Source organism: Danio aesculapii, chromosome 1, assembly GCF_903798145.1.
Source record: "Danio aesculapii chromosome 1, fDanAes4.1, whole genome shotgun sequence".
Classification (NCBI taxonomy): domain Eukaryota; kingdom Metazoa; phylum Chordata; class Actinopteri; order Cypriniformes; family Danionidae; genus Danio; species Danio aesculapii.
Genome location: NC_079435.1, coordinates 47215715 through 47242045, shown reverse-complemented (window position 1 = coordinate 47242045; position 26331 = coordinate 47215715).

Genomic DNA, 26331 nt, shown 5'->3' with positions numbered 1-26331 from the left:
CATTCTGAATATACTTAGTCTTAATTTGGTTGCAGGAAGTGACTGTAAGGCTCTTGATGGTTTCGCATTAATATAAAGTGTGCATACTGCAGCTTGTGGGAAACAGCCCAACAGGTAACTGTAGTCAATTTGGTAGGTAAACTATTAGCAGGCTCTTGTAGGTATTAGTCCGGTGGGTCCAAGCCTGTCTGTCAGCTGCAGTGCAATACTGTAATTAAGTGCCTGGATCTACAGAGCATGTAATCTCCTGCTTCGCACCAGTGATGCGTTGCACTCTGGGAGTTGTAGTCAGTGACAGGATTGATGGCTGCCATATGTAGTCCATTTATCACTGGGTTTGTTTGAATTCCCTTTAAAATGAGACAGGAACAGCCAAGGGTACGGACACAAACACACACAGCCTACAAAGCCTGCATTAAAGTGCACAGAAAGTGCAAGTGTGAGAGAGAGAGATGTTTACTGATACATCAAAGACTTCATCACAAAATCACTACATCAAACATATTTTAGATTATTTTACTATGATTTCATTTATTTCATTCATTTCACTCCTATATTCACTCCTAACGATGTCTCACTCCATCCATCACTTAAACTAAGACAAACAGATATATTCAGACAAACACAGATAGAACGATGGATAGATGGAATGATAGAAAAAATAGATGGATAGAATGACAATGGATGGATGGAGAGAATGATAGAATGGATAGAATAACAGAACGATGAATGGATGGATATAGACAGACAAAACAATGAACAAACAAACAATAGATGGATAGATAGAATGACAGACAGACAGACAGAACGATGGATGGATGGATGGATGGATATAGACAGACAAAACAAAACAATTAACAAACAAATGATAGATGGATACATGAAATGATAGATAGACATACAGACAAACAGATAGATAGAACGAACGAACAAAACAATGAACAAAGCAAAGAAGGATGGATGGATGGATGGATGGATGGATGGATGGATGGATGGATGGAATGAACTATAGGCACAGCCAAAGAGACAGACAGATAGACAAACAGATAGATAGAAAAAAACAATTAACAAAACAATGAATGAACAATAGATAGATAGACAAACAGACAGATAAACAATGAACAAAACAACGAACAAATTATATATATAGATAGAGCAATACGATGATAAATAGAACAATAGATGAAATATTAGATAGAATGAACAACCAAACGATGGATGGATGGATGGAAACAGACAGAGCTACAGACAGAAAGACTGACAGAACCAAACATACTAAGATAGACTGAATGACAAACTGACAGGCAGAACTATAGTTAGAAAGGCAGACAGAAAGAGAAACTGAATGACAGGTAGACAGGCAGACAGACAGAACAACAAAGAATGACAGACAGAATGACAGAAAAACTGATACGTGACAGAAAAAAAAACACTAAAAGGTGGAATGACAACCCACAGAAAGAATGGACAGAACAGAGAATCCCTGACAGTAAAAGAAAACAGCAGAAAGATGGAATAGTAGACAGTCAGACAGAACAGTAGACAGACAAACAGAATAGCAGACGAACATGATGATGGAATGATAGAGTAGAATGAAAGACAAACAGACAATGACAGAAAAAAGGAAACAAAGACTAAATGATGGACAATGATAGAAAGAACAACAACAAAGACAAAATGTCTGAGAGAACAAAAAACAATGTATTAGAAAAACTGACAGGCTCAAATAATGTTAGGTAGAATGGCGGACAGACAGATAAAGAGAACAGACAGTTAGACAACAAATGCTCACAGAATGGAAAAAGGGAGAAAAGCAGAACAACAAAGGATGATAAAATGGCACGCAGAAAGAGTGACAGAATGGCAGACAGGCAAAACAACAGACAGACGGATACATACAGTAGATGACAGGTGAGAGAAGGTGTCACAAGATGGATGAACAGATGAATGAATGAATGAATGAATGAACTGACAGAAAAACAGACTGAATGACCATCACATTCAAAGAACAAGAACATGTTGGATGTTGACACTGATAGCATTGAGGGGAATGCACTGACATATAGCCCCATTGCACTTTGGGCATGCTGAGTTCAAGCCCTGGCTCACAAAAGTTTGCCAATCCATTCCCACCTTTCTCTCTCCAACTGCGCTTCCTGTCTAAAATATTGTCCTTTCCTAATAAAGGCAAAAATGGCAAAAAAAAAAAAACCAACATGTTGGAAATTGCAATGACTAGATGGAATGACAAACTGACAGAATGATTGCTAGAATGACAGACAGATAGACACAAATTTGGACAGGATGGAAGAGACCATAAGAATTACAGACAGACAGACAAAATAACAGACAGAACAACCGACGGGACGGCAAACAGACAGAATGATGAAGAGAACAACAGACAGGTAGAAAAACAGACTGACAGAATGTTAGGCAGAATGGCAGAAAGAGAGAATTACAAACAGACAGACATAATAAATAATAATAGACAGAACAACAGACAGATGGGACAACAAACAGACAGAATGATTTATAGAATGACAGACAGAAAGACAGACAGATGTTGGAAAGAATGGCTTACAGATAGACAGACAGACAGACAGACAGACAGACAGACAATAAAACTGACAAACAATATGATGGATGGATTGACAAACATATGGATATAACAATAAACAGAATAACAGACAGATGGAGTGATTAATAGAAAGACAGACAGGTTGAAAAACTGACAGACAGATAGAACGTTGGACAAGATGGCAAAGATTTTTAAAAAATTACAAACAGACAATGATAGACAGAACAACAGACAGATGGAACAACAAACAAACAGAATGATAAATAGAACAACAGACAGAAAGGTAGAAAAACTGACAGACAGAATGTTGGACATGATGGCAAATATTTAAAAAAAATTACAAACAGACAATGATAGACAGAACGACAAACAAACAGAATGATAAATAGAACAACAAACAGAAAGACAGACAGTTAAAAAAACTGACAGACAGAATGTTGGACAGGGTGGCAGACAGACAAAGAGACTTACAAACAGACAGACATAACGATAGACAGAACAACAGACAGATGGAACGACAAACAGACAGAATGATTAATAGAACGACAGACAGGTTGAAAAACTAAAAGACAGAATGCTAGACAGGATGTCAGACAGACATAATGATATACAGAACAACAGACAGATGACAAGACCAACAGAAAAATAGAATGACAGACAGGTCTGACAAACAGACAGAATGTTCAACAAGATGGGAGAGACAGACAGAATTACAAACAGACAGATATAAGGATAGACAGAACAACAGACCGAATGATAAATACAGTCAACAAAGAAAGTCAGAAAGACAAGTAGAAAAACTGACAGAATGTTGGAAAGGATGGCAGACAGACATAATGATAGACAGAACAACAGACAGTATGATAAATTTAATATCAGACAAAAAGACAGACAGGTAGAAAAACTGACAAACAGACAGAATGTTGGACAGGATGGCAGAGAGATAGGACGAAGTACAAACTGATGAACATATTGATGGACAGAACAACAGACAGAAGAAAATACAAACAGACAGAATGATAAATAGAATAACATTCAGGTAGAAAAACTAACAGACCAGCCTGATCTCATGAGAAAACGTAAGTATTTTACGATTTGTCAGTTTAGTGGCTAATTCGTACAAATTTGTACGAGTTCAGTTGTACGAAATTGTACGATTTTAAAAGGGAGGCGTGACACCTAACCCCACCCCTAAACCCAATCGTCATTGGGGGATGAGCAGATCGTACTAAATTGTACGAATTAGATTGTACGAATTCATACAAATTAGCCACTAAATAAAAGTTACTAGAATTGCCGTAAGATTGTGTTGGACAGACTGTTGGACAGGATGGCAGAGAGAGAATAACAAACAGACGGACATAATGATAGACAGAACAGACAGATGGAATGACAAACAGACATAGCGATAAATATAATGACAGACAACGACAGACAGTAAAAAATGAAGAAAACAAAATACAAGTAGAACGAAAGCTGACAGACAAACAGTAACTCAACAGACAGACAGACAGATATTAGCAATGCAAATGCAATAACTCAGCTGCGGGTTTAAGGAGATCCAGTGCTTCAGCGGAGTGGAGGAAAGTTTGTAAAGAAGTTGACGCTGCTCATAGGTGGCCTTGTGTGTTTCTAATTTGAGTGTGGGTGTGTGTTTTTCGGGGATTCTGCTGGTGTTTATCTGTGCAGTTGCTGTACGTGGGGGTTCTGTAACGATTTGCCCACACACTGAGAAAGAATTGCCTTGTTATAGCCGACTGACCACTAACCACAAACATACACACACACAACACAGGAGACTCTCTTTCGCTCGGACACAAACAAACTCTCAAATCACAAACTCAATTGTTCTTACTCTTATATTGCAGAGAAATGGCCACAGACATGTATCTGCTTTTACCCTTTGCCTGTCTTCCTCTCTCTTCTGTCTCTCTCTCTCTCATGCACACCCAGAGCAAAAGGCTGTGAACAACACCCAAACCGTTCTCTAAAGCCGCTGCATACGAAACCTCTCCGATAAGGGAGGGTGTCTTCTTTCAAAACAGCTTTTAGCACTCATTTCTTGGAAGTGCCTCTCTTGCTTTCCTTCTCCCTCTCTCTCGCTCGCTCGTTCGCGGCAGTGTTGCGCGTATCAAGAGCTCCTCCTGCTGGTCGTTTTCTTAAATCTCGCTTTCTTGTTAACCGGATTCAAATGACTTATGAATTGGTCTTCAATTATTTATCGACTAATTTCCATGATGTTTACATGGAGTTTATTAAGGGAAGCTGCCCTAACACTGCCTTGTCAGAATCCATCACTTCCCGTTTAACAGTCTATCATTAGTTCATCCACGCAGTTGACTGACAGAAATTATATTTGCTTCGGATTTGTGGATTTGATTAGGTACCCATTTAGGAGTGATCTTAAATCACACAGCATTGTGTAAATGGCTTTAATTCTGGTCCATCTCCTCCTCCGTAAAAAAACCTCCAGTGGTTTTAGACTCTAAAATTTCCAAGTGTGCAGATATGAAAGGGACTCTGATAACAGCACGTTATTCATGTTTCTGAATAGATGTATTATGGCAGTGAGAGAGAAAGGGACTGTTGGTGCGACTGTGTAGTCGGCCGCCTCTTTCCTCTCTAGACTGTTAATCCTATTTGGTGTGTGCAGTGAAAATGGCTGTCAATAGTTTAAGCTGATAAGCGAGAGAGGCAAAGGGTTTAACCACAGACCTCCAAACAGAGTCTGGTCTCCACAGAGCAGGGATAGAGTACTTTCATTCGTCCCTCTCTCTCCGAATCATTCTAGCATTGCAAAGAAGCTCAGAAAATCTAGTTTTTGTAAGTCATTTTATTCACTTCTCCCTTAACACTCATACACTGACTCCCTAAGATGAACGTATCGCTTTTGATAAGGTCAAACTGCATGCCGAACAGTTCTTAAAAACAGAAACAGTGCGTACATACTCCATCTCAAGAGTTAATCCCGGAGGTTAAAGAGATCTGGGTCAGGAGAAAGCCCTGGACTGTTAAATAACCAACGCTGACAGAATATGAAATGAATAGCGCTGCAATAAAACACTCCGGTTGCAGGAGTTCACCTTTCTGATGATGGACAGCGTGGCATTAGCATTTCATGTAGTGCTTGATGTAACTTATATGTTAAAGGCTTTGAGAAGCCACATGTGGAGGGTCTGGGTTACGGTGTGTAAGCTAATGCTACTTTGCTCTGCTGTCAGGATAGATGATATCTGTTCGAGGCACGTTTCAATCCTCTGGATGTTCTGCGGAGTACTGAACACAATTGTGCAGTGGCTTGAGTTGGAAAGCATTGATCTTGAATCTGACCCCTGCTGGAGGACATGGCTTGAATTTCCATTCGAGAAAATGGGAAGACTAAGACGTTGAGATATGGGGGCACTTTATACTGTTAGGCACTTTGATAGGTTGAGAGAATGGGGAAGGCTATTTTTGATTTCTTTAACTTGGAAAAGGTTAACAGCACATGAATCACTCCACATATATATATATATATATATATATATATATATATATATATATATATATATATATATATATATATATATATATATATATATTAATGTTCACTTACTGTGAGGTCAGCAAGATTGTTTTTTTCCAGGAAGGTCATGTTAAATTGATCAGAAGTGACATTATTTTAAAAAGACATCAGTATTAATAGTCAAAGAATAATGAAATAATGCAGAGTGGTTTACACAAATGTTAATACAGTGGTCCCTCAGTCAGAAGTAGTCAGCTATGTTTTTTTTTTACAATTATTACAGATGTTTTAAGGCTGTAAAAACCCTCACTACACACATTTCTCAGATAGGCATTAACATTTTCACACTTTTCTCTCTCGTTTAAATACTCTCAAAGATCAAACCTTTGTAGAAAAATAAGTCCAGTATTATTAAATGAAACCAAAGATCAAAACCCTTTGATCTTCATTTATTTATTCTGTAATGGCACCCTACAGCTGCGTAACTTGTACCTTCCTTTAGCATGTAGAGAAGTCCAACTATTTGTGCGATGGTTAGCATCTTCCTCTGCCTTTTGGGTGCTACTGCAGTTGCCTTTGATGATGCAGAATGTTTCATCGACATTGTGGGGAGTAAACTAGCAAACATACACAGTGTTGGGGAGTAACTTATGTAATGGCGTTACATCATTTGATTGCAAAATAAATGTAACTGGAATTCGTTAGTTACTGAAAAAGAAATGTGTAATAAAATTACAGTTATTTATGAAAATGCTAAAGAATACAAATGGGGTTACTTCTAAAAATTCTTTCAAAATCTTGCATATGTTGAATAATATTAATCTGTTGCTTTGCCTGTTTTTGATATGCATGATGCCTTCTGCTAAGGCCATTTATTAAAGCGGTGCTATTCTGCTATAACTACATTTCTCAGTAGCGTCACTACTTTCTAAATCAAAAAGCTTTTCAGTAGCGAAGCAATTTTTTTAGTCATGTAGCGCAGTAGCATCCACACAAGCTACATTTACCAATCGCAGATCAATAAGTGAGTGCACCGACATTCACGGAGCTGTGAGGCTGGTGTCTAGCCGATGAAAATAAAGCCATATGATGGCAAGAATGACGATGTCTTCTTCTACCTGTTTTTCGGTGGTTGACAACAAACTTTTTGGTGTGTTACTGCCACCTCTCACTGATGTCGCCAACCAAGGCTAATACGAAAAATTTGCTTGATGGAAAGATGACTGAGGGAGAGGAGTAAAGGCTAACGTATACTATGGTAATTACTATTAGTTCATGATAGTTACCAATAATACTACATTATGTAGTTCATTTAATAATGAAGAGTTGTAAATATATCTACACAATATAATGCTTATTCCTAAATATTTCCCTTCACTATAAATTACTGTAGCATTTTAAATGGGCAACAGTTGGTTTGCTATATACTGTAATTTGTTTCTGTTTAGTGCAGCATATTATTTACAGTAAATAATTGAACTGAACAATTCTGTTTCATTGACAGTTTTATTGATCACTAAGATATGATTGACTTGGATTTGAGTTGCTTCGATTTTAAATTGAAAACTGCAAAAATAGCTTAGATATATTTTTTTTTATTGCAAATGCCACAAAAAAAAAAAAAAAAAAAAAAAAATCACCTTGCACAACTAAAAATTTGATTTTGTAACAACAGTAAATACTTTTTTGTTATAAGGTCTGGTTTTGTGGTGGCTGTACTTTAAAATTAAACTAATATCTTAATTCAAGTGATGAAAGATTTTGAAATTCTAACAGTAAACAGAGTGCTACTGTAAGGTCACATCCGCTTGGTATAAATGCCTGAAAATGATTTAGTTGAAAATATCCATTAGAAAATTAAAAGTAATCAAAAAGTAATCAGATGTAATCAGTTACTTTACTTTTATAAAAGTAATTGAAAAGGTGCACTAATTACATTTTAAATAGGGTAATTTGTAATCTGTAATCTATTACATTTCCAAAGTAACCTCCACAACCCTGAACAGTACAGTCACAATGCTGGCGATCAAAGATTTTTGTAAATCTGGCAAGCTGAACACATTCTGTACTGTAAACAGGGCATGGAGGAGATTGATTGACAATGGTCTACAACCAGTCAGGATGCAGAACACTATGCACTAATCAGGAAGCAGAACATAATGCACTGTAGAAAAAAAAAGCATTTCAAATTACATGACAAACATCTGCGAAACTGCAAGGCCACGAAAAGGGAATCGCATTATAACGAGGCAGCAGCAAATCAGCATTTAAGAGCAATTTTTGAAGGATCATCTGAATGCTAAATGTAAAAGCTGAGATTGCCTAAAACTAAATTAAAATGGAAATCTGTTCTTTATAAAAAGGCAGTATTTCACAATATTACCGTTTTGCATTTTTAATCAAATACACGCAGCCTTCTTGAGCATGCAAGACTTCGATAAAAACATTCAAATATCTTACTGACTGCGAGATTTGAACTTAAATAATTAAAATAATTCCTCTCCAGACTGAGTGAACTTAAATAATTCAAACCAAAATGAAAAAAAAAAAAACACTATTTACTTTTATGAATGAAGAATCAAGAGGCAAAAATCTTTCCAGATATTCTGCAAACCTCCGTAAAATGATAAAATAGCACTGATCTAAGATACACTTAAGTTTCATCAAAGTTAAAATGATGAGACATTATATTTATTCATTTATTTTTTACCTCATATGTGCAAAAGCTAGGGTGCTAAGTAAACACGATTTAATAATAACAACAGGTTTTTACCATAGCAAGCACTATTTGTTTGTTTGTTTTTTACATTTTAGGTTATTCTTCACATGCAGCACTTTAATGGCAAATAGAAGTTATATAGGCTTAATGTTTTGTCGTTTTTGTTGAGTAACACTCTTGCTTATCAAGCAGACTAACTGCAAGAAAAAAGAAGGCATTTTGCTAAATATCCCTATGGGTAAAACAAAACATCATATGCAGTTCGAGAATCATGAGCACAGCTTGTATTTGTGTGAACTGTCTCTTGAAAGATAAAACACAAGTCGGTTTTTCTCTCCGGCAGTAGCACAGGCATTTTCGAGAGGGCATAAGCAGAAAAGCTGAGGGGGTCAGGATTCGAGGGCGATTTTTTTTTTTTTTTCTCTTGTGAAGTTGGTGTGATTGAAGTGTGGAAGCTCTAATACAGAGCAGGAGTACCAGAGAAAGCAGCAAAAACACATACAGACAAGGCAACAGACGAGAATAACACACGTATACAAACAAAAACACCACAGTCATCAATAAATGTGACCCTGGACCCTGTCTTATGCTGCATGGGTATATTTTTGGCAATTGCCAAAACTATATTGTGTGGGTCAAAGAATTATAGATTTTTCATGTGAAAAATCATTACAACATTATGAGAATATCATGATCCATTAAACATTTTAGTAAATTTTCTACTGTAATTACACTGTTAACAACTTCCAGTAGAGCCTACAGTAACTTACAGGCAGTGGTTCGCCAGTAACTTACTGTAAATCAATTACAGCAAAAACACTGCATTTACCACTAGTGTTGATATAATACAGCCATATTGCACTGCTACGAGTGTGATATTGTGCTAATCCAACAGTTCGAAGTATATAAAAGAAAATCAAAAATGGAGACTCTAAAAATCCCTTTGTACAAGGAGCTACTTTCTTCCACCATTCATTCACATCTGCAGCTGACGTCAGAACAGCAGAAACCATTGCTAATTCACAAACATCACAGTAGAGCTAGTATTTGAATGATTCTCTAGCGTAATGTCTAAAGTGATGACAAAACAGGTGATTTTGCTCACATTTTAAGATTGAAATGCCATCAGTCTAGAGACATTTCCCTGTATTTCTCTGTTATGCCGCCCTTAGTCACAACGCGAAGGCTGAGGTTCCTTTTTCACAGATGTTTAATGCACTTATCGACACAGATGCCGACATCAACACCGTAGAACTGTATAAATGATTATAATAACAACATCAGATACATTCACATACATAAGGATTAAGCATACAACTTTAAAATAATTAATGAACAAAAATACATTCACATACCACTTTGCCTGCTTGTAAACTAAGAGAGGAGGGATACATCCTTCGAATTCTTGATTATAGCACTTATAACTTACAAAAGAAACGTCCTTGAATCTTGCCGTTACTTTCCTCTTTCACTTTCATGCGCGTGCCAAACCCGGAAGTAGTATTTTAGCTGGGCAAGATGGGAATAAAAATTAAAAAATGTCCAAAACCGTCAGAATGAATAACTTTTGCTCAAATAAACCATAGATCGGTAAATAACTCAACAATAAGCATTTTAAAATTATCAAAAATCGAAAATTATACATATTAAACTAATCACAAGTTATTGAAGAAAACACGTTTAAAGTACACTAGCGCCATCTAGTGGAAACAAAATACCACTGCTTTATGACAGCAGTTACATCTGTTGCAATTGGGATATCACAATAATTAACCCCGAAAAAAGCCAAAACAAAGCAAACACTACCAGATTACTATGATATAAATACAGCACTACAACATACAAAAGAGAGAGATCGACTTAAGAGTGTGACTCACCTGTTTTGATCAGCTGTAGTTTGAAATTAGCTTTTTTTTTCCCTAAGGGCTTATTATGCAGTCTCTGTCACCATCTTGTGGCAGAACGTCAACCGTCTTTGCTCTGCTCAGTATGACAGGCTGATGGATGCTGATGCGATGCATCTCAGAAATTATAAATATTTAAAATAGGCACTATCCTTATGAATAAACTTCATAGTTGCAATCTAAACAACTATATTCTCGCCCTTAAAGCCTTCAAAAGTTACATTATGTTGTCCAACAGCTGCAATATTTGTCAAACTGTAGTGAGCTTATTGATCTGCTGTCCCTCTATGTGGGTGGAGTAATACAGAAGGGTGAGGAGGCTGTACAAGGGCTGTTATTGCAGAATTTCGCACTGCTATCAGCCAATCAGATTCAAGAACCAGATAGAACTGTATATACACACACACACACACACACACACGCACACATCACTCAATTTTTGAAAAGTAATATGTAGTGCCAATTTAATTTAGACAACTTTAAAAGGCAATTTTCCCACTATTTAGATTTTTTTAACCCTCAGATTATGGTTTTTCATATAGTTGTATCTCCACTAAATATTTCATATTCTAACAAAGCATACATCAATGCACCTTTCAGGTGTTGTATACATCTACATTTAAAAAAATGTACACTTATGACATGGTTTTGTGGTTATGGTCACAAATAGCAGTGAACAACTTATTCATGGTACATATTTACAGATATTACTTGCCCTTTCGGCTGTTAGAAAAGATGTTAGCACAACAACAGCAGAAAATATTATCATATATGACAAAGAGGGGTAAAAACAAAAGAGTGAGCGAGTCAGCTACAGAGAATGGGATATTATGTTATCATTAGGCTCAAATGTGGTCTCATAGGGCCTTAGTTAACGACTCTGTGTCTGCACTCGGAGTGCGTGTGATCATTTGAGACAACACCTCTTCATTTCTATATTCCCCGTACACTACCTCATTACTGCATCTCAGCCATCAGACCAACACTTAATTACCGCTCCCTCCGCTGTGCAAAGCGCTCTTTCAGTGCGAAAGCATCCGCAGAGCAATAATACTCACTCTTCTCTTCTGGAGTTTCTCGCCACTGAGTGATCATGTGTGTCTGCTAAAGCACCTTGACAGGAAAATGCATCATCTACAGTCCGAGTTTCCCATCAGTCCCTGCCATGTACATTCTTGCAGTTTCTATACTACACAGAGGAATGGAGAGAAAGGAAAGGCGAGGGAACAAATCTGTTTCTTTGGTCTCCGTCCAGGTGACTGTGGTGCTCTGAGACCGTGTGAGCGGGATGATCCGCGCTTGGGCTAAACTGTCCTTGGGAACGACGCCACGTTCCCCATCAGCCAGTGCCGACAGAGCTGGCAATGCTCCACGTGAACGCCGCTCTGGAGAGTCAGCTTCCATAGAAAAACGGGAGAGATGGGATGAAGAAACAAGAAAGAAAGCATAAAATGAGATCAAGTCTTCATGTTTGTCAGAGCAGTCGGGATGTTGAGGCTAATTAAGAGATGGATAACAGAGATTAGAAAGAGCGAGAGAAAGAAAAACGCCATCGCAAATGGATTCAGGATGGATTAGGTCCCAACACACTATTGGATGCGTTTTTTGCTTTCACACTCACACAAAGCACAGGCACATAAGGCAGTTTTTATCTTCTGCATACAGCATTTGTGATCCATGTTGCATGGCTATTCTTTTGGCAACAGCCAAAAATATATTGTGGGTAAAATGTATTGATTTTTCTATTATGGCAAAAATCATTACACTATCAAGTATAGATCATGTTTCATTAAGATGTAGTACTTTAAGTATTTAAAAACTCAATTTGTGATTAGTAATATGCATTGTCAACAACTTAATCTGGACAACTTTAAAGGCAATAGGGGTGTCAAAGTTAATTGTTTCTTCGATGAACCGCAATGCAGATGCAGACAATTCAATATCAGTTCAGAAATAATCAAAACCGGTTATTACTTACTGACGTCATTTATCTCCTATGCGCTATGTCATAGTAGAATACTATGGCAGAGTAGGCGAGGGCGAGTTGATAAATCTCTCCAAATACTTAAAAAGCAGATAATTGTGCACAGAGTTTTGTTTAAAACATTCAAAAATAGTGTTTTCTTCGAGCAAGTAAAATTAAAGGTACAATACAAACAGTTGAAGTCAGAATTATTAGCCCCGCTTTGAATGTTTTTTTTTTTATATATATATTTTCCAGATGATGTTTAACAAAGCAAGGAAATTTTCACAGTATGTCTGGTAATATTTTTTCTTCTAGAAAAAGTCTTATTTGTTTTATTTCTGTTAGATTAAAAGCAGTTTATTTAAAAAAAAAAAAAAACATTTTAAGGTCAAAATTATTAGCCCCTTTAATGTATTTTTTTTTTTCGATGGTCTACAGAACAAACCATCGTTATGCAATAATTTGCCTAATCACTCTAACCTGCCTAGTTACCCTAATTAATCTACCTTTTAAATGTAAAATGCCTTTAAATGTCACTTTAAGCTGTATAGAAGCATCTTGAAAAATATCTAGTAAAATATTATTTACTGTCATCATGGCAAAAATAATAGAAATCAGGTAATAGAGATGAGTTATTAAAACTATTATAATTAGAAATGTGTTGAAAAAAATCTGCTCTCTGTTAAACAGAAATTAGGAAAAAATTTACTGGGGGGCTAATAATTCAGGGGGCTAATAATTCTGACTTCAACTGCCAAATTAAAAGAACAAACGTGTATTACAAATAATATATAAATACATTTATAGATTTTATATTTTCTTGTGTTGTGAAGTAAAATATCTAATTGTGGTTGGAAAGCATCATCAATGCACCGTGATGCACTGAGATATTGAATTGAACCGAATCGATGCCATGATAATCGTAACTGAACCAAACAGTGTTCATATCCCTAAAAAGCAATTTTATCAGTAATAAGATTTATTTTGAACCCTCAGATTACAGATTTTCAAACAGCTGTACCTCTGCTAAAAATTGTCCTATCCTAAGCTAACATACCATACATCAATGGGAAGCTTATTAATTCAACTTTTAATTGATATATACTTCAAATTTTCAATACATTGACAATTGAGACCACAGTGGAATGAAGTCCCCACTATTCCAGTATTTTTACGCAGCAGATGCCCTTCCAGCCACAACCCAGCACCGGGAAACACCCATACACTCTTGCGTTTACACAGACATGCATACACTACGGTAAATTTAGTTCATCCAATTCACTTATACCGCATGTCTTTGGACTGTGGGGGAAACTGAAAAAACCCACGGGAACACGGGGAGAACATGCAAACTCCACACAGAAATGCTAACTGGTCCAGTCGGGACTCAAACCAGCGCCTTTCTTGCTGTGAGGAGACAGTGCTAACCACTGAGCCACCGTGCCACCCGGAAAATGTTCTGACTTTGTGTAATTTGTTATTTAGCAGACAGTTTTATTCATAGCCATTTACAATAGGGAAACTGCATTAATAGTAAAGTAATTGACTTGCTCAAGGGCAACTGCAATGTAATAGAATGCAGACACATTCATCCCTCAAAACCTTGGGGTTGAAAATGCTGGAAGCCTGAAGGTGCTGATTTCAAATGTGATCCTGCAAAGCATTTATAAAATGAAAGAGCTTTCCACCTTAGAGCAATAATAAACAAAAAAATGTTTATTTCTTCATTTAAATTCCAAAAAACTTAGCAATTCCTGATTTAAATGTAATTTCAAACTCTGTAAATAGAAACTATTAACTATCTGTAAACAGTAAAACTATCAGCAAACTATAAAAATAAGAAATTAGTGATGCACATACCTGTCAACATTGGGATGTAAAAATACGGGATATGCCCCCGTATCCACTGTTTTTTTTGATAACAGAGGTGTCCCTTTAAGCATCCCCAGATCTATTATGAAATAATTTGATTACTTTCATAACGGTTTATGCACATTTAAGACAAAATTATCTGTTTAAAATAAATCACGCCAGGACAGACATGTTTACATATTATTTATCAGTTTAAAAAAAAAAAAACACCCAAATCCCAAAGTGTTCACTTTCGCTCTTCTTCAAATCACTTGTACAGAAGCTGATCTGGGAACAGTGTTTATAAGGGACGCGTCCGTCAGTTAGCACCACTGAGGTTTATTTGCATGACTGATGCAGAGGTTGCATAGGTGACAATCGACATGTAGCTTTAATAGAAAGGGAGTGAATGTGGCCGTTTTAATATTAATTTCAACGTGCTTTCGAGCCAAAATAAAGCAAAAGCGTAATTCTCTGAAACAGCTCTTGCAATTCTATCACATTTGAGATCGGCTCTTTAATGCAACTTTCAAGTTTCATAGAAACATTTAAAAATACAGGAGAAATATGGGAAACTACTTAAACGGGTGATAGTGGGATAGAATGGTAAAATACTGGAGAAACCCGGCAAAAACGGGAGGGTTGACAGGTATGGTATATGATGCATGATATATCAATAGTAGCGGATGAATTTTTATTTGTAAATTTATCCTTATTGGCACGAAAAGAATGATTTATTTCTGTTGGTTGATCTACATTACTTGTATGGTGTTAAAAACAAATGTGAATTTTAAATTTTATCAGTCTACACTCACAAAAAAAAAAAAAATAAAATAAATTGTACAATGTTGTACCAAAGAAGGTACAAATCCTTGTCACTGGGGCAGTACCTTTTTATGGAACAGAATTGTACCTTAAGACAAAGAAACAAATTTGTCCCATTGCAGTTTGTAGCTTTAAGGACATGATTTGTACAATGGGAAACCAAAATGTACCTTTGTTTATTAAAACCTGCAGATACAATATTGTACCTGTTAAAAATGCCCGTGTCAACGAGCTTGGCATCCCCTCTGGCCCCCCTAAATTTGGACGTGTATTTTTGTGTCACAACTAAAACGCCACAAAGAAGCGAGATCAGCCATCGGTGGCAGACTGTGGCGATATAATTCAGGCCTCTCACACGCTCTCGGTGTCACGTGCACTCGCTCTCTCTGCTTTCTCTTGACTTTTGTCAGGTGACGATGCTGCGGCATCAGTTTCTCACATTCATCACAAGTTAAACCCCAAATTGACACAGGTAATAAAAAAAAAAATTAAACTTCAGTCATATTCATGTTGTGAAACACTATCAAAATATCCACTGTTGATTAAATTAGACTTTTGTTTCCAATAGCGATTTTAAAACTTTTAATATAGGAAGTCCTCAGCTATGCAACGGGCTATTATTGATCAGAAACTTACAACTACATAAACTACATAGTTTTACATTAGGAAATGCAGTCTTGAATTTACAAACAGTCGGCAAGTACCGACTTTAAAAACATGGAAAACATTATTTTAAATTAACAGGAGGGCAAAAAAAAATTGACTTCAACTCTGTTGACGTTTACAGGTGGAAAAAAAGTGCCTTGATGTACTTGAATGTTAAAAATGTGTTATCCTACTACAATACAAAGTTTCTTGTCAAATAAATTAACATGGAAGATTAGCTTGTTTATGAAGACTACAGAGTGATGCATAAAAATGACTTCGAATAATCGGTTAAGCAGTTTGTGATGTATGTTAAAGTGTGCACCCTAAAAGTACAGGTGGCTCCTACCCGGCCTCCCAGTTACTCATGTCTAGAACCGCGACTGATTGTCCTCACAGAACATATTTTTATGTTTGATTACTTCAAAAGAAATATGTTGGCTGTTTGTTAATAAAATACTTATTTAAAATGAGCCGAAACACCACAACTCTTAAGGTTTTTTTTTTTTGGGACCACTTCTTGCAAGCTTCATGTTCAATCCACTTAAATTAGTAAAAACTAACAAGTTAACTTAATTCCTTCATGTTGTCCCAACACAAATTGAATGTGTGAAACCAAGAATTTTTTACAGTGTTGGCTAACATTTCCATGTCCGTGTATTCCCAAGATCCCACATGGACTTGTCCTCAATGTAAATTATACAGTTATAGGTTATACTTACAAATTATAGGTTTACTTGCAAAAAACACAGATTTACAGTAAAAATTACTTGAAAGGCGTTGTTACTTTATTCACAGGTTTTCTCTTATTTGGTAAGATAACTTAATTTTAAGTTCATGTTTTTTGCTTTTTTTCCTGTTAAAAAAATAGAAAATAGAAATATGGTTTACCGTTTACTTATGATATCTTCTGAATTATTTACAGCTACTTTGATATTTAATGTTCATTTGTTTAATGTTGTCCTTCCAGACAATCATCATTAAAATTATTTACTTGGTTATTCTAAAAATGCAGGAGGAATTATAGATACTTAAAGGTTTATTTTGGACCCTAGTCATATCTATTTTAGATTTTGTTCCTCGTCCTACTCCTCTTCCAAAAGTGCTCTCCAATTTTCAACAATCTGGTACTTTCCTCTGTCAGCTCTATGTATATCCATAAATTTACATCAGCTACAGACTGTGATCGTCTTGTTCCGTTTCGAAGGAGCGTGGAAAATGCCATGCTTGATAGACACTACAGGGATAGGCAGTGTATGCACTCACTAAGGCCGAGCATCACAATTACTGTTGCTTGGAATAAGCGTTATGGGTTTGGAAAAACTCTTAAACAGTTAAAATTGAAAGAATATTGCTAAATATATTGTGATCACGAACCACAAAGTGTCAAGACAAAGTCATAAGTGTCAACGTTTTGAAATTGAGATTTATACGTCACCTGAAAGCTGAATAAATGTTTTTCATTGATGTATAGACTTTGTGTGGAAGAAATATTTGACAAGATACAGCTATTTGTAAATCTGAAATCTGAGAGTTAAAGATTGTCTAAAATGTTGCCTAAATGAAGGCATATCAATGCACATTACTACTTTAAAAAAATTCAAGACAGTATATTTACAGCAAGAAATGTACAATTTCACAATGAAATATAATAAAATAAAAATTTTATTAAATTTAAATAAAAATATATTTGGGCTACATGTAAATTATGCTATAAGGATGCCTCCAACAATGTAGCGTGAAAACATTGAATAAATTTACATTAAAAGAGCAACCCACAACCACTCAGAACACCCAAATAGTAGCAAACACTCTAAAATCCACCCAAAAGACCTTAGCATGCTTTCACAATGTCTTATCAATTATGCTGACATGGTTTGCACAGGCAGGCAACACTCACAATTACTTAAGAAAATGTGGAAATCTAGTTTTTCTTGCACCCTCCATCATGTTAATTATGATCATGTTCTCTGCAACAACATTTTTCCATTCACACCCAGCAGACGCCACACATAGTGAACAGAACAAACATGTTATTGAGTATACCACAGGAATGAGTCTTAACCTGAACTCAAGTTAACATTTCCAACTTCTGATTTCATCATGGCATGGTCAGTGTGCTTTTTTCAATCCACTTTGTTTTCATGCATTTTTGCAATTAACACAAGCTCAGGTACAGTAGGTCCATCGGTAATCGTGGGAGTTACGTTCTTAAAAATAAACTGCAATAGGCGAAATCCGCAAAGTAGTCAGTTTTATTTTTTACAATTAGTATAGATGTTTTAGGGCTGTAAAACTCCTCACTACACACTTTTCTCAGACAGGCATTAACATTTTCACTTTTTTCTCTCTTGTTTAAAACTCTCAAAGATCAAACCTTCATAGAAAAATAAGTCCAATGTTATAGAATGAAACAAAAGATCAAAACCATTTGATCATTTATTTTTTCTGTAACGGTGCTCTACAGCTGCGTAACTTCTACCTTCCTTTAGCATGTCCAGAAGTCCAACTATTTATGCGATGGTTAGCATCTTCCACTGCCTTTTGGGTGCTACTGCAGTTGCCTTTGACGGTGCATAATGTTTCGTCGACATTGTGGGGAGAAAACTTGCAAACATACAGTACAGCACTTCAGTCACACTGCTAGCGATCGAAGGTTTATGTAAATTTGGAAAGCTTAACGCATTCTGTACTGTACAGGAGATTGATTGATGTGCTAATCAGGACGCAGAACACAATGTGCTGTAGAAAAGCAGCATGTCAAATTGCACCAAAAAAAAATCTGTGAAACTGCGAGGCTGCGAAAGGTGAACCGCATTATAGCGAGGGGCAGCTGTAATACATAACATAAAATAAATCAGTGATGCTTATTTTTTTATTCTTATTGTCTATTGAGAAAGGTAATTGCAAGTGTTTAACACTACCAGAATTCTATTACTACTAGTATAACCAGCAGTCTTTCTGACCGTTCTCATTTAGGATTTCATATTCTCAAGTCATATTTACATTCAAAGTTGCTATTAAGATATTAAAAGTAAGCTTTGCATGTCTGTTGTCATATTTAATGTAGTCATTACCCTAAAAATACAATCTTTTAGTGATAAGGCCCATTCGTCTTAGGCTACTAGAACATCTGCAAAGTGCCACACCTCACTTTGACTTTCACTTTCACAAGCAGAGGAGAAGGCTTTTTCTAGGGACTGAAAATGCTGTTTTGAAAGACATATCTGAAGTAAGGTTATGTTTTTGCCATCAGAAAGCGGTTTACGTTAACAGGAAGTTGCTAGGCAATAGAGGGACGCATATTCAAAGTAACGGGGAAAATAGCAAACACTGAAATGCATGAGGTCAATTTGACCTCTGTGGTAATTAGAAATACTCATAGCTCTTTTGTGTTTTGTAAATTTAATAAAATAACAATGTTAGAAACACACAGTTAGGAAAAGTCAGGGTATTATAGACAAGTGGGTTTTATTTTAACAAAGTTATTAAATACAAAAATTAAAAACTGTCAATAATTGACTGCTTTTGTTTTTCTAGTGTTAAATAAGACCGTTTTGATGTCTTTTATCATCTTGCAGCTATTTTACCTCAAATTTAGGTTTCAAATAAATACTAAAAGAGTCAGAAGCTCATTGGTGGTGATGTTAAATCTGTTGGTTTTACAGCATTTGACCTTTTAGTAATAAGCTTTAGAATAATGTTGCTTTAATTTATGAAAATCATCCTTGAGGAGCGCAAACTTTGAATGTTTGTAGAGCATAAGTTGGAAATAAAAAGTCAATCCTACTGGACTTTTGTCAAGGAAACCAGGCGTACAAAACATGTCATTACAGCAACTGCCAATTTATTTGTTTAAAGGTTCAATTCACCAATGAAATAACAATCATTAGCAAAAACAGGACAGAATTTGGTGAACACTGACAGGTATTTCAAAGTGCTTTTCCTCAATATATAAATGTTATTTTTCCCAGTGTTCATAATTTCCCAGTAAACACTATTTATAGGGGTTCAAAGTAAAAAAATGTAGTAATAAATAAATAATGGGAGACAATTATGTTTTGAAGTGCAGTGCAGAAAACAAATCTGCAAAAAGAAAAGGAAAATAATCAGAAGGAACAAAGCGAGCAGACTTAAAAGATATTTTGTCACGGTTATTCCTGTGATACCAATGATATGTTTGAATATCAAGCATTATATTATTTTCCAGACGGATAAAAATTGAGCGTGACTGAAAACACACAGCTCAATCTGTCAAACCGACAGATACATTTATTCATACTGACTGCAACCACGATTTGTTTCACTCATTTTGATTGGAAGTTCTAATTAAAACCTGAAAAAGGATGGGTTTTAAGGAAATATATAAATACATATAAACAAGCAAGTGATTGTTGGAAGTTGAGTTGCCAAGAACAGCTATTTTGTGAAGCCTTTTATGAAGTCTGAAAGCATCAAGACATTGGCATAACTCACAGGTATGTTATTTAAGCCTATTTTAGTTCAGTGTGATTTCTGTTATTTGGAAAACGTGGATGTAATGCTGACTTTTCCGGAGAGTTTGGAATATTCCGGATTAATACACTTTAGCAGAAACAAATAAGACTGTCTTTCATAAAATCTATAAAGACATTTAAACAGGGGCATTATAAAAAAGGCTGATTGCAATGAGGTGCTGTGGTGAAGAGGGTAATAGCGGGAAAACCAAATAAAGGTAATTAACCATCTGCATCAATAACAATAACATCTCACCTAGAGACCAATTACAAAGGAAAGCTACAGCTACTACAGACAAAACAACAATAATGACAAGTGCTCATGCGAGAGCGGGTGGTGACTCTGCTTGTGTGTTTTTCCCAACCGACTTTAAAAACTATGCCATTTATGTGACAGAGAAAATGCAAAAAAAATAAAGAAATAAATGAATCGAAGGGGAGGGATGAGTAGCCGAAAGTTGGAGCCACAGATTTCCAATGATTTGATTGTGGCAGTGCAAACACATACAGAAAAGGAAGGTATTGTAAAAAAAAATTTTTATTATTTATTTATTTTTAATGTTTTAAATACCATATCAGCAACATTTGGCTATATATTTGTCAAAACCTACAAAAAAAAATACAATATATAACATACAATCCTATCAGTTTAAGTAACATTAATTGTACAAACAAACTACAAATAACAACACTGAAATGGGTCATATACAATCTTTTAGTTTGATTAATGATAAATATTCAAAAATTCCTCCAGAAGACACCTTTTCAAACATTTCCTGAATAAAAAAAATGTTCTCTAATATCAGTTTAAAATACACATTCTATTAAAATATGTTTTATCGTCAAAATATTCTTACACAAGTCACAAATGGGTTTTTCTTCCCCTTTCAATAAATATGAGTGTGTTAGTCTTGAGTGTTCGATTCTACATCTCCAACTCAGGCTCATTCTGAAAACGTACCACTGTATACATTTCTGGAGAGCACCAAATACTTCCCAAAAGCTACGTTCTTTTGCAGTTTTTGTGAATCCACCAGAGGTCGCTGTGTATGCTTTTTGAGATCTCAAATTTCTCTCGTGAGTGCCATTCACATCTGCTGTTCTCGCGTAAAGAACAGGCCTTTGCTTACTGACTGAACGATCGACTGACCCACCCTCCTCCTTCCTAAAACCCAACGAATAGTGTTTTCATAAGCACCGATTGACCAGCCCACCCACTTCCCTAAATTGGTTGGACAGTTTTCAAAAGCAATCCAGAAAAAGAAAAGCCCTCCCCTGATTTTACCACGTTTTTAGAGTTTACCACATTCTCTTCTTGTTATTTACTTGTTTATTTTATTTTTTGGCTTCTGTTTTTGTTTTGTTTCTGTTACGGCTACTTAATTCGCGGTCTCCAGAAACGTCCACGGGACTACGTTTTCAGAATGAGCCTGTGTTGCGTCATATTGCCCTGTAGCATTGGTTTTAAAAACTAAAATGCAGCCATACGTACTTCTGGCTACATAATTTGCAATCTCCAGAAATGTATATAAGGTTACGTTTTCAGATTGAGCCTATGTTGCACAGCTCGTTTGTACAACCTGATCATGTCTATTTTCAAAATGTTATTTTTTGAAATTTTGCTAAATTGAATTTTTTCCTAAATTGAGGTTGTTGTTTCTTTTTTTATTATATTGGATACATTTTTTTTCATCGTTAATGTTTACATCCCTATACTGTGAAAACTCCATCAATTAGAAGATTTCCATATTTTGAGATTCATATTTTTATTTTTCCCCATTTATTTCTGCTTTTGAATTGCATTATTGGACCTTGATCTTTCTAACAGCTTTTAATCTTGAAAAGTTCAAAAAAGTGACTTTTATTAACATTTTTAATAGTTTGAAGTGATATATTGTCTGGGTTGGTGTTGTATATTACAGTACAAAAACCTTGTAATAAGCTAGCAGTACATACCCTGTTATTTTACAGACTTGTTTTTCTCTATCTTAAACATCATATTATTTTAAACTATACTAAACTGTCAGTGAAAGTCACTTTGTTAAACAGTAGAGTTGAATTTTCAACATCAAATGTCAACAGAGCAGAGATCAACATCCCATAATGCAATACAAAACTGCAAATAAATGGAAAGCACTTGCGAATCACAAAATACAGAAACTTAATTAATAGATATTTTTACAGTAGTTGAACTAAACTGAAAACTAAAATTAAACTAGACTGACAGACTGTCCTGACAATGCTTAGAGTTTGCTTGTGTACATGATAAGACAATATATTTGATGACATAAAACGTTCACGTCCTCATATAGTGACATAATTGAAGCTGACAACACCACAAACTTCACATGCAAATAAGATTGTGTGGAGTAGTCAAGTGGCAGACTGATATAGGATCTTTAATGGCCGATGACAATCATGTCGATAGTGAAAAATCAATCTGCTGGTTGAGTGATAAGAGGCTGCTATAATGCACATACGCTACAGCCAATTTAGTTTATTCAATTCACCTATACTGCATGTCTTAAGACTGTGGGGGAAACCGGAGCCCCAGAGAAAAAACTATGCTAACATAGGGGGAACATGCAAACTCCACACAGAAATGGCAACTGACACAGCTGGGACTTGAACCAGCAACCTTCTTGCTGTGAGGCGGCAGTGCTGCCATACACTGAACCAGCATGTCACCCAAGCAAAGAATATTGTAAGCAAAATGATCTTATTTCAAAGTGAAAACAATATTACTTTGCTTACCTCACTGGCAGATTATTTAGCTTGTTTTATGGAAAAACTCACTCAATTGTTACGTATTGTTAAAAATAGACAATATTTTTAGCTTGTCTAGAAACTGCTTATTGATTTAAAGTATTTTGTAGATATTTGGAATACAAACAAGACAAAAGAAAAGCTTTTTTTTTTTTTTGCAGTGCATTTTCTGAGCGGCAGATTCAGCCAATGATAAACACAATTGACATTTTGCTCACATAGCCATTTTTCTACTTTCTAGTAAAACCGGAAGAAAAAAAAGAAATCTGTATTGAATCAGCCAATATAGTAAAAAAAAATAATAATCCAAATCGAGCACAGAATATCATGATCGGTGCATCACTATTCCAAATCGTGACATACAGTTAAAGTCAGAATTCCAAGTCCCCCTGTATATTATAACTCATTTCTAATATCTCTTTTTTTTATCTTTGTCATTATGACAGTAAATTATATTTTACTAGACATTTTTCAAGACACTAATATTCAGCTTAAAGTGCAATTTAAAGCCTTAAGTAGAATAAGTTAACTAGGCAAGTTAATGTAAAACTATGGTTTGTTTGAAAATAATATATTGTTTAAGGAGGTTAATAATATTGAACATAAAATGTTTGTTTTTTTTTTAATAAAATTGCTTTTATTCTAGCCGAAATAAAATAAATAAGACTTTCTCCAGAAGAAAAAATATTAAGTAAATACTGTTGAAAATTTCCTGCTTTGTTAAATATAATTTGGGGAAAAAGAAATTCACAGGAGGGTGAATAATTTTCAACATATAGGCTCACTTTGAAAAATGTAACCCTATATACATTTCTGGAAATTGAGAATTATTTAGCCAGAAGCACGTATGGCTGCATTTCTTCTTTAAGTTTGTCCAGCTAGCTCTTTATGTACGGTCGGTGGACTTGAGACACAGAGAGAAGTTGACCACGAAGTTTGAGTCCGGTGAAGAATGGTTCCAGAAAGCAGGTAAGACAAAAACAGAAGCCAAAAAATAAAATAAACAAGCAAATAACAGGGTGAGGATGTGGTAAAAGCTGAAAACATGGTACAAATCAGGCAAGGGCTTTTCTTTTTCTGGATTGCTTTTGAAAACTGTAGGTTGGGTTTAGGGAAGTGGGTGGACGGGTCAGTCAATTGGTCAGTCGACAGCGGCCTCTGGTGGATTTACACAAGAACAGCAGAGACGAATGGCACTCGTGAGAGAAATTTGAGATCTCCAAAAGCGTACACAGCGGCTCCTGGTGGATTCGTGAAAATAAAAACTCCAAAAAAAAAACGTAGCTCCTGGAATGTATTTGGCGCTCTCCAGAAATGTATAGACCATTTTGAGAGATGTAAACGAAAACAATGGTCCCAACAAATTTCCTGTTTTACTTTTTTTTTTTCTACAGCTTCCGAAAATCTAAAAAGAGCCACATATTGATAAACAATGTTATGATAGCTGTTTTAATATTAAGTTATGATTTAATTGCCTCTGCTTGCAGTTATGAAATAGTTTGAAAACAAGCAGGAAATGTTTCATGGGCCAATGACATGACCACATTGAAATGGTCTACATAGGGCTACGTTTTCAGAATGAGTCTGGGTTAATATTACTAAATATTTTAATATTACTATATAACATTAACAAACTGTACAACACTACTTTAACTCATCTACAGTTTACCAAATTCCATAACATTCCATGTTTTACATCTAATTCTGTTTTCATAACTGGATTCCACAACTCTGTCAACATTTTCCACACAGGACCCAATAAAAGCCTCGGTTTGGCTCAAGAGCAGATGGTTGGGTTTACGTTTTGTGTTTATTTGCAAGCGTCTACCTAACACCACCAACCTACATCAACCACCAAAACCCCAAGCACCTCCATCTTCCACCTCAGAGAATAAAAACACACATGCAAAAGGCGGGTTACTGACACACACTTCTAGAAACAAACGGCCATGAGCAAAATCCCCCGAGAGCAAAGCAAAAAAAATCCTTCCACTCTGTCTCTCCCTCACACACATTTTTAGACTGCCAAAAGCCTCGCTGAGATGTTGGCACAGATGCAGCGTCACAAAACACTTCCATAAATGAATTCTGTCAAGACACACACACAGACACATGCTCGCCAAACGGCCCAGGCATTTGCTAATTTGTTGGCAGAGCGATGCTTCTTCAAGTAGACTCTCAGGAGAAGTTCTTGTTTGCTAACAGCACAACAACAAAGCGCTGACAGATATGACTCTGGCCTGCTGGTACGAAACCCGTTTTTAGTGTCTCGTGCATTCGTTTTTTTTTTTTTTTTTTTACTTAGGCGACTGATCTTTGATGCGTATTGTATCACATGCCTGTAGCTGGCAAATGATCAGTCTTGTTTAATTCACACCTGTGATGCTCGAACACCCAAACTCTCTAATCGTAAAAAAGACTGTGTAAAGAGGCTGAGCTACCAGGATGTTTTTAAAGAAGGCCTTTCAAACTTTTTAATGGCTGTGGTCTTTCATGTATAAAGATGCATTTAAAGTCAGTGAGAAATAAAAATACCTTTAATTGAAATGGGATATTAAGATTTTAAATTGGCAGATTTGGATTTAAGTCAAAGGGCACCTATTTTACCCCTTTTTCAAGATTTAGGATAAGTCTTTTGTGTCTCCAGAATGTGTCTGTAAAGTTTCAGCTCAAAATACCCATCGGATTAGTTATTATACTTTTCAGAGTATTGGATTTTCTGCTCTAAACACAATTTAGCTGTAATTATAAACATGCACTGTTTTAAAAATGTTTTAAACTTGTAAAAACTCATTCTTGATCACATTTGATGATGATTGATGATCACAGAGAGCTGAACAGACTTATTGTCTTTATACTACTCTAATATGACTGTGGACACACTATACCTACACGCAGTTCTGTCTAAACAGCTTCCAAAATAGGATTTTCATCATAAGTGTTCATCCTTTAATGTTTCAAATTAGGGCTGCTGATTAGATCAAATCAGTGGTGGGTGTAAATAGTTTCAAAGTAACTATTAGTGTAATTAGATTACTTTTCCACAGAAGTAAAGTAAGGGATTACTTTTAATTTT